Source organism: Amphiura filiformis, chromosome 14 (genome assembly GCF_039555335.1).
Source record: "Amphiura filiformis chromosome 14, Afil_fr2py, whole genome shotgun sequence".
NCBI lineage: Eukaryota > Metazoa > Echinodermata > Ophiuroidea > Amphilepidida > Amphiuridae > Amphiura > Amphiura filiformis.
Genome location: NC_092641.1, coordinates 21,151,444 through 21,162,567, shown reverse-complemented (window position 1 = coordinate 21,162,567; position 11,124 = coordinate 21,151,444).

The window sequence follows — 11,124 nt, the reverse complement described above, 5'->3', positions numbered from 1 at the left end:
CGCATGCTGCATGCACTGCAAGACACCATTAAATATTTTGGCTGTCTGCAGATCTGAACATATAGGACTTTTCCCACAAAATGGTCTTGGGAGCAAAAATTTGCCTAAAAAAAAAAAAAAAAAGAAGGACGGGTCTTTGGATGTGGGTAAAGGAGCTCGTTACTAATAATATTTTGCCAAAGGATAACCAAATTAAAATTTGACCGAAATCGTATTAAAGGGGCATTTCGTGATCCACAGCCTCATCCCCCACTTTTCTCAAAAAAAGTTGAGATTTTTATATCACTGGAAACCTCTGGCTACATAATGTTTATGTACAAAATATTTCTTGCAGATTAATTCGTTTTGCAAAGATATCGTGAAATTTGAATTTCGTTCTGGTGCACCAGAACGAAATTACAACGCATTGTCTATGGAGCAGTGTAATACACATAATCGTGCATAACTCGCAAACGCAAAATCGGAATCAACTGAAATTTTGGGAATAGGCTTTTTTCGTGGATATCTACTGAATAATGTCATAAAAAGAGATTGCTAGGATCACGAAACACTCCTTTAATAGGCCTACTTTTTCTTCTTCGCGTGCCTCCCAATATAGGCCTACGTCACAATTTCAAAACACGGCCCGTAATTCTCGGGGTCGTAAAAACATACTCGATAAAATAGATAAGTAACAAAAACCCATATGGATGGAAAAGTACATGATCAAAAATAAAATGTTTTCATAACATAAACATAGTCAGCTCAACTGAATCTCGGGGCTGAATCACAAGGGTTTCTAAACAAATTCATAGCATTACACGTTTATATATATCACCAGCCAAATTGTTACAAATACTCAACATTTATTTAAAAACAGCACTGCATACTGTCTACTGAAAATACAAATTGTATTAGTTACGAACAATGGATTGTAAAAACATGACAAATTCACAAAATACAAAAATACATTTTAATGGCATAAAATTCATAGAACACCGTCAAATTTGTTTACAAAGACATAGGCCTACAGTGAATAAACAAATTAAACAACACAATGTAAAGTGATTCAATAATATAATAATAATTAAGATATGATTAATATATACTAGTACTATTAATAATATTAAAATGATAGTTATTTTTTATTGTTATCATAAGAAAATAATAATAATACTATAATTTTTACTATAATACCGTATTAATTATTATTATATGAATAGGTCGTATTGATTATTCCATAATACATGAATATAAATGCAAACAATTGGAAGTTGTATTGATTGGCCATATGACCGCATGCACTGCATTCACGGCACTTTACAGTTTACACAGTGAGTCAATTGGGGCGAACTTGTCGTGGTATGTACGTGTATTGGGGCGAACTGGTCGCGGTATGGACGTGTATTGGGGCGAACTGGTAGTGGTATGTACTGGTGTGGGGCGAAACGTCCTGACACCGTGCCATATCCATCAAATACAACAATCGGGTTTGCTCCATAATGCTTTAGCATATGTGATGTGTAGTTCTGACATATGCCTGCATAGGTGGAGGGATGTGGCCAAATGGCATGTCGAAGTAGGTAACCACCATCTACTTCAAAGAGACAATTCTCTGGCAGCTTGGAATGCTCAGTGAACAGAAGGCCCAGGGAACTCTTTGGCGATTTACGCATAAGGTCATCTTCAAAGAGAGAAGGTGGCTGAGGACCTAGTTCGTACGTAAAGAACGACGCTATCTCAGAGCTGTTGTTCAGTACACAAGTGATTCTATTAAATAATAGAGTCGGATTCACTTCTACTTGTTGCCCCCTAACTCGCACCATCTTGTCCTTTGCTCCAATCATAGTAACCTTGTCATTTCGGCGTAAGGCAATGTTTGTAAACTTCGTACCCATTATTTCTATTGCTGACTTCGTGCCAACTTCCACCGCTCTATCACAGTTAGCGGATGAATCTGCTACAGTCCCAGTTGACACAGATACCAGACGATCTGGTCCATACCCAGCAAAGGGGGATGTGCCTTCAACCACCAACCAACAAAACTTTACGATCCCTTATGTTCCCGTATGAACACCCGTGAACTGCTCTAAAGCATCATAATCTGGGGCACATCGAGAAAAAATCTAGACGTCGGATCATAGACCCTATTTCCAGGGTCTATGGTCGGATGGTGAAATATCCCTTGTCTGTGAACAGTTGGTACTCATCTGGGGCATGTTTTTCCCCAAAGACTCCATCTGTTGTAAATACAACCTTGCCGATTTGGCATAGTGGAGATGCCCTGCAGCGTAGAAGTGAGGCATCATCTCTCTTATGCAGTAGAGGCGGAGCTTCCAATTCCCTGTTCTTTCAGCTCTAATGAAATGCCGAATAAGGGCCACCTGTCTGATGTATTGCACCCACAGCTTCCCAATTCTGCTTTCACCTGCTTTGATGTCTCTTTACACTATTACAGGCTGTGACACAGTCTCAGCCATTTATCGTCGAGGAAAGCGCAAACCCCGAACAAGAAACATGAATATGACTTGTTAGATACCTTTACAAATGCCAGCAGCATGCATGATGAGGTACAGAGAGCAGGGGAGAGCTTCATCCTGAAGATGTATGGGGTTAGCAATGGTTCATTGAATGAATACAGCCACACTGTATACACACGGGCAATTGGTCGCAGTTCCCTTAGCTCTTCATTTGAGCTCGCGAGTTTACCCCCAACTTGTGCTGTTGCAAAACAGCACTCATTCCGCACTTTCCTCACGGTTCAAGAATGGATGGGGAACAACTGACTGGGGATGGAGATCACAAGATGGAATTCTTGTTCAAGTAGAAACAGAACTCGCTGTTGCACCAGACACATTGCTCAACATGGTACTATGGTATCATGTGGATGCAAACAAGATGCAACAACATGACATGCAGCTCCAAGAAACTTCAGACTCTTCTGTACATTGATGTGCAGCAAATGCTTCTGCTCAGTCTTGCAGCAACACAGCACCTGTCCTAGTTGGGGACAATAAGGAGGAGACCGAACCAACATTGCATAATATTAATGCAGAAGACACAGTGCAAGTTGATTAAGTTTAAGGTATACCATTTGATTGCATTACATCACATGGATACCGATGTGAACATAGGCTTAAGTCATCTTGGCATGAGCTCAGCTAGTTTGGATGTTAGGATCATTCATGGTTGACCTAAAAAAAAAATTTGCATGATGTTTTGTGTTTTTAATATGAAAATTGATATTTTGTACTCATGTCATACTCTATCAATGATATCAAAATGCATTCAAATTCAATGCATTTTGATAGCATTAATCGAGTATGACATGAATACAAACTATTAATTTTCATATTAAAAACACAGAACATCATGCAATTTTTTTTTTTTCAACCATGAATGATCCTAGCATTTAGATCTAGGTCCAGGGACACTACAAAACCGAAAAAAAAAAACCTTTTTGTTGGAATTTCGGTTATCCGGGCATGAAATTCCTGCCCGGGTACTCGGCTACCCGGGCGGGACTCGAATTCCCAGGACTCAGTCCCTACCTTACAATTAACACATCTTAAAACACTTCTTAAGCGGTCATTTTGGACGCCATCTTGTATTTTGGTATTGAAATCCTTCGAGTACATTTTGAATATATCCATTGTACCTCAAACCTATGTGAGATATTTTGTATATGTATTTATTACAAGTCTGATTGAAAACTAATTTTACTTACTAAAATGGCAGCCATTTTGGCCGCCATATTGGAATTTGGCGACTTAGGATCATTGAAACCTCTTGTAAATATTTTTAAAACATTCTTTGTACCTCAAAATATATATTTAGATGCTTTGTTTGTGATTTTAACATGTCTGGGTGCAAAGTTATGATAAAAACTGAAAATGGCGGCCATTTTGGACGCCATCTTAGATTTTGGCTACTTAGGATAATTGAAACCTCTTGCAAAGGTTTTTAAAACATTCCTTGTACCTCAAAACATATATTTAGATGCTTTGTTTGTGATTTTAACATGTCTGGGGGCAAAATTATGATAAAAACTGAAAATGGCGGCCATTTTGGACGCCATCTTGGATTTTGAAGGAAGCACAAGGGGATTCTCGGGGACTTTTGGAATTTGATTCTATACATATTCCTGGACCTATCCTGAAAAAATCAGCTTGTTATGAGAAATGTTAACCTTTTCATGATTTTTGAGCTAATACTATTGGCCTAAAAGCAGAGTTTGGTAAACGAGATGACTCTGCTGCTAAAACGGCGTACACCACCAAATCACGATGTAAAGTAGATGGATTCCAGTAAAAACAAGTCTTTTTAGAGATATTTTGGCCTTTCTGTGGAAAAAAAAGAGGCATGTTATAGCTTAAATAGATATTTGAGACCTACACACGGACTAGAGAACCGTTTTTAAAATTCGGATTAAAGGACCTCTTTTAATATTCGGATTAGGGAACCTTTTTTAAATTCGGACAATAGAACCTTCGAAATAAAGAACCGTCGGAATAAAGAACCTTCGTAATAAAGAACTATAATAGAGCTTCCACCTTATTTTTGGGCAGATTTTTGTATGTTCTGTTTTCTATCTTAATACATTGAGGCAAACCATTTCAATGTTTTTTAAAAAAACAAGCTGTTTCAAAATTTTGCATAAATTTTATTGCTCCAGCTGTTTTGATATGAGAAGAAAAAACACGGGTGTGACCAGATTGTCCCTCAATTTTCCTCCTTAAAACTGAGATTTAGGTCTAGATGAAAGCCTTAAATGTTTTTGTGGGACTTAGGAGCACATCAGACACACCAAATTGCATTATGAATACGAGGAATGTCTTTCTGATACAATGTATCAATTTTTTTAATTTTTTTTAAATTCGCGATATATTACAAATTTTATAGCAAATTATTAAAAATCGACATTTTTGATATTTTACCGTCCTCGAAGTAAATACACATCTAATGATATGTACGTAAAGTGTATGTAACTGGGAAGAAAAGCCGTCCATCATTCCTCGTATTCAGAATGCAATTTGGTGTGTCTGATGAACTCTCAGATCCTACCAAAATACTCTGCAAACGTTGGTATCCGATCCCTTAACAGGTTAATATTCAGTATTCTGCCAAACTCATGACAAAATCATTCAAATAAATTGTTGTGAATCATACTCCATTCATAAGTTTTCCCAAGGATACCCAGATAAATATCATACAAGTGAATATAAGAAGTGTGTGTCAGAGACCAGTTTAAAAGTTCGCGAGCAGCAGCTGTGGACAGCGTATAACCAGTGGTGTCTGGAGAGCAGAATGGAAAACCATCCCTCGTTGATAAATTCATTTTCGAAAATGTATGATCTAATTGAGGACTTCCATTCCAAGTCACTATCTTCCCGGATAAGATCTTTTCCTCTCTACCAGCGAAATTAAAAATTGACTTCTGAAGAAGTTGGCTTACATCACCAACCATTATGTCCATAATGTTGACAACGAATTCAGCAGAGTTGCACCGATTCAGAGTCCATCCCATTCCTATTAGTTTATTTAATAAAAGTCTATTCATTAAGTTATTTGAATATGCAAATAAGATATCACCATAATTATCGGATTCTTGTTTTAAATGCGCAAATTGGTATAAATTAACGGGTGTGAGTGTTTCAACAACGAACACAGTTTGATATCGAACACCTATATTCTTTCGAATCCACGTTTGTCGACCCGTTTTCCTTAATGAAAATGATGAGAATGAAGTTCTGACTAAGATAACTACTCGAACATCGGGTACGCATTGCCAGGGCTCCAAGAAATATGATGAATTGACGAACTTCTTGAAAAACGTACCGATATTGTTTGCCGGCGCATTATCAAGAAAACCAGACTGTCTTTCAGATCTGTTCAAAAGTGCCACATTACCATTATTCACTTGTAAGTTTGGAGTAGAAATAATGACAAATTTTGGATGTGGCCATCTTGTAGACAAGATCATGCATATTGAGGTCGTAAATGCAAGCACTATAATTGTCCAGAAGTTGAATATCCGCAGGGGTGTCTGAAATTTAAGAATCATCGTCAAATAACTTCTCACACAACCAAGTTGCCCGCTTGGTTACTGCTAACATAACCGTTAATCAACAGAAACGATGACTCAAGTCGAAGAATGAGCAACTTCAGGAATTCACACACCAAATCGCTTTAGGAAACTGGAGTTGCACCTTTATTCGACCCATTGCCGATGATGGAGGCTTAATTGTCTGGTTAGACTCGTCGACTTCACCGTTTCGGGTCTTGTAAACATCATTCCCCAACACATCCAATCTTGATGGGTCGTTTCTTCAACGGATGAATAAAAATGAGACGTATAAATAATCACATATAAATTTAGTTCGTCTACACCAGGCACAAAAAGAAACTAGTCAGTTATATTCATCCTTACTGTTCAATAACGTGATAATTTTGATTATTCTGAAATATACATTTTGTTAATTGGACTTTTTTTTCTCATTTGACACCCTGTTCGTGAACATTGAGCAAGAATTGACCTAGATATGCGCCTCCAAACTCTCAAACCCCAAAATGAAAAGTTGCAATTTTAACGATTCAATTGTGCTTGTTACACTGTATGTTTTATCGATTGGCCCGTGGTGCTTGTGTGCAATACATGGATGCGTTCCCATTGAAAATCGTTGAAAATGCCAACTTTTGATTTTGGGGTTTGAGGCTTTGGAGGCGCATATCGTGGTCAATTCTTGTTCGTTTTTCACGAACAGGGTGTCAAATGAGAAAGCAAAGTCCAATTAACAAAATGTATATTTCAGAATTCTCCAAAATTATCAAGTTATTGAACAGCGAGGATGAATATAACTGACGAGTTTCTTTTTGTGCCTGGTGTAGTATGTAGAGTCAATGTGGAAAGTCATTCATTCCTTGTTGACTCCGAGATATTTTCTTTAAAAACTGGTGTCAACAGAAAATCTGCACCAGAAACAAATAATATGATAGTCATGATAATCTCTTTATCAGATTGCAGATTTAATTTACTTGTTATTCTTCATACCTTGACTGCCTTGACATCACTAATAAATAATACACTGATATTTCAATCTACTCGGATTTACCTTGACTTAAGGGGGTACTACACCCCTCGATAAATTTGCGTCTATTTTTGCATTTTCTCAAAAACTAATAACACAGTGGTAACAAAAGTTATGTATATTATAGGGCAAAGAATCCAATTACCACACTGGAATTTCAGTGACCCAAGACAAGCGGTTTGTTATTTATGATAAGAAATAAGGTACCGCTAGGATGTACCTCGTTTCCTATCATATATACTGAACCGCTTGTCTTGATTCACTGAAATTTCAGTGCAATAATTGGATTCCTTGCCCCAATAATATACATAACTTTTGCTATCAGTGTGTTATTATTTTTGAGAAAAATGCAAAAATAGTCACAAATTTACCACAGGGGTGTAGTACCCCCTTAAAAGATTTACTAAAATCACATCACAATGGTCACATCCTGCTGAACATTCTTGATTGTGCATTTAATGTCAGTACGATAATTATTTTCTTTTTTCTTTTTGACCTTTTAAGGTCAAAACGAAAAATACTTCTTGTCATGTAAAATATGGGATAACGGATTGAGTAGCAGTATCAATAAATATAAGTTTATTCATTTTTATTATTTTCTGTTTTTTTATGGCAGTATTTCATCATTAAAATTAACGCTTCATTACGACTGAAATTATAGGATGCGGATGACCTTCCGGTTGTTTTTAACATTTGAATAACAACGGGAAACATAACGCTCATTCTACAAAATCCGGTGCCAATCCACAATAAAAATTGAAAAAATAAAAGTTGTTCAAAAAGACCTGCTTTTTGTGTTTTTTAAGAGTAAATGTATCACTACTTTCAGATGTAAAAAATTGCCAACACCACTTGCATATTTTTCTTTCAGGAAGTCATGATGTTTTTAACACTAAAACTCAATGTAATGTGAGCTACGTTACCGACTATAAAATGGGCTGGTTTTACTCAATCCAAGGTCATAAAAAGCAAACTAAAGATCACTTGAGTGAAATGTAAAACAGATTTCACCATTTCATAGAAGTTTTGAAGATGCGTAAATGAGTGTGTAACGTAGCTCACAGTAATGTAGTTCACTGGTTTTTAATGTTTTTAATGTGATTTGCGAACGTTAGAACGTTATGTCGGTTAATTCTAATATAAATGGGGTTCGACCACTGGTAGCTTTCACATATTATTAGGAAGTACATGTAATACATGTGCATACTATAGAATCCTGGTAACGTAACTCACCAATCTTAACATGGTCGGTCGAAATTTCAATGTTTACAACATTTCTATGCCAAAAATGCTACAGCATCACGATTTTTACTGTGATTTTTAAAAACCTATGAGTGTTTCCTTTCAAAAACCGCATTTTACATTGATACCTCTGTTTTACTTCTTTCCAATAACGTGTGTTAAAAAGGGGTAACGTAGCTCACAGCGTTTTGGTGGAAAGTGCAATTTATTTTAGAATTACACAAAGACGTTTTAATCACTAAAAATAATGTTGATAAACAATATGATGGTGCGTTATCTAATTAAAAACAACAAATATGTAAAGAAATCGCATTTATTCAAAGAAAATATTCAGGGTTAGATGTGACACTTGAGCAGTGGAAACGCATTTTTAGCGATTTTGGAGCCTTTGCAAGTTCCACCAGAAAAACAACATATTTGATGCCCTAAATGCTCGACAAAGTGTTTGTGGACCAAAGAATGGAAAAAAGGCTATTGGCACCGGATTTTGTAGAATGAGCGATAAACGGGATGTTAAATCTGCATTCATACTTCCTAAATCCTGATTAAAGTGAGCTTGTGTAGCACACTTTGTAACTGTCTATATTTAGTGTTATGGCGCTGTTTTCTTTATCAACTATTTATCAATTATTTAAATATATTGCTCCGCGGTATTTCTCTCATCGATCACGCTTGACTACGATTCTTTTTTATTCGGCAGTCAGCTATTGAAGGAGAAACATCGCAAGCGTACGGGAAATAATAATTTATGCCCGGAATTTATGTTGTGAGACTTTGTCTATATTTTAGATGCGGAATTAAATATTATAGTGAAGATATATCTTGTTTTCTTCGTGTATTCAACGAGTCATACCCCTGGAAACTTTGAGATCCGTCGGCTGGATATTAGTATGATTTCTTTCACCAAATAACTGGTTGACGGAATTCGTAAGTTTCATTCACAACATTAGGTTGCATGATACCACTAAATGTGGCTGGACAATGCTTGATAAAAAGGGACTATTATTAAATTGTAGGAAATGGTGCTTTAAAATCCGATACCAAATTTCAGAGTAACATGCCATGTTTTCTATCATTATTTTATATTGTTTTGATGAAAAGTCCCCACCCCTCCAAATTCATTGGACATCGATGTTACCACCGTACTGGTATGTTCCTTTCAGGTCCCAAAAAGGAGGGCGCATTGTAAATAATTATGGTCTTTACACTTTATCCAGCAGCTGTATTTTACTGCAAACGGCGTTCCGTTGTGCTACAGACTGTTTAGTGGTTTCAAACGAGAAAAGTCTGGTGGTTTTGAGATTCAACCTTCTCATTAGAGAATGAATTTGGATAAAACCTTCTGATAATTACAAACACTCGCTGAGCAGAAGACCTTCCCTCTAAGCTTTTAATCCGATAAGCTGATTATCTATTTGTTTTCATGAATTGGAAGACATTCTTTGATGTATTACTGAGCTCAATCATCTGAAATTACTGGAGCGTGAGCCACCCAGGCTGGTGGCTCAGCATAGTATTTTATTAACAGAAGGTTTTCTCCAAATTCATTTCCTAATGTAGGCCTACTTTTAATTGATAAAATTCTTTCGCTGTTGTGAAAGTTCTTTGTATGAGACCCGGGGTATGAGAAAATCGTATATAAAATTACCAATTTTTCCATTGAAAACTGTTAAGAATTTCGTCACGCTAATTGCCCATGTCAATTTTGTACAAGAACAAATGATAATATGAGACCAATGGGAGGGAATAATCAGAAATACTTATAGGGTGATTACGTAACTGATGCATGCTTGAACCATCGTTTGTACTTTGTTCTTTAAATTGCAGAAAATAACTTGGGCAATTAGCGTAGTAGGCTGATGATTTCTGGTATTGAACTTTTCATACTTCATTTGTACCTATCGCGTCGACTCACACGCGCTGAACCGTGTTATATCGTGTCATATAACATGGTTAAGATTAGAACCAATAACTTTGCATGAACCTTTCTCAGGTGTTTAAGAATATTCGATATTTACGATTCGCAATTCGATATTTGAACAATCCAAAAAATAAAAAGAATTGACATCATATTTCTGAAGGACACCTCAATGTTTTATTGATTCTGTACAATACTGCTTTACAATCGACCATTCCGGGAAATCCCGAGAAGCATTATAATCAAAGACCGGATTAAAGACTAGTTTGCGTATGACGTGCTGTCAACAGTCCAAAAATGCCGCAGTACGCAGGTCAGCAACCAATCACGCTGCGCCTTTGTCCTGACGTCAGACGAAAACTTAGTTCGGTCTTTGATTTATATACATTTTTACTGTGCAGGTCAACGTGCGTATTAACGATGTTGTTTAAGGTGGCTGTGTACTCTCAGACATGCATGTAGTAAAAGTGCAATAACTTTGTAATTATTCGCGCAAAACATATAAAAGTATACATTTTTATGAAGGCAAGACATCAATAAATCTTAATATAAATACAGATTTGGGGTAAAAACAACAATTTTGAAGAAAATCACAAAAAGTGAGTTTTTGGCAATATTTGTTAGGTACATCATAACAAAAAAACACTCTTTCCAAAATATTTTATTTTGTTTTTAGCTCAATCTTGAGGCTCCATTCCAAAAACGGTTTTTTATTTTTTGATATTGGCCTTATTTTTGAGATATTGACCATATAAGGCATCAAAATGAACTTTTAAAATTCAAAAACGCCTATTTGCACAAAATGATGCCCAAAATCGGAAATATACCAAAATATAAAGAAATGAGAAAACCGTTTCTTGAGTCGATCATGCTTTTTACGATGATCATATTTGCTTA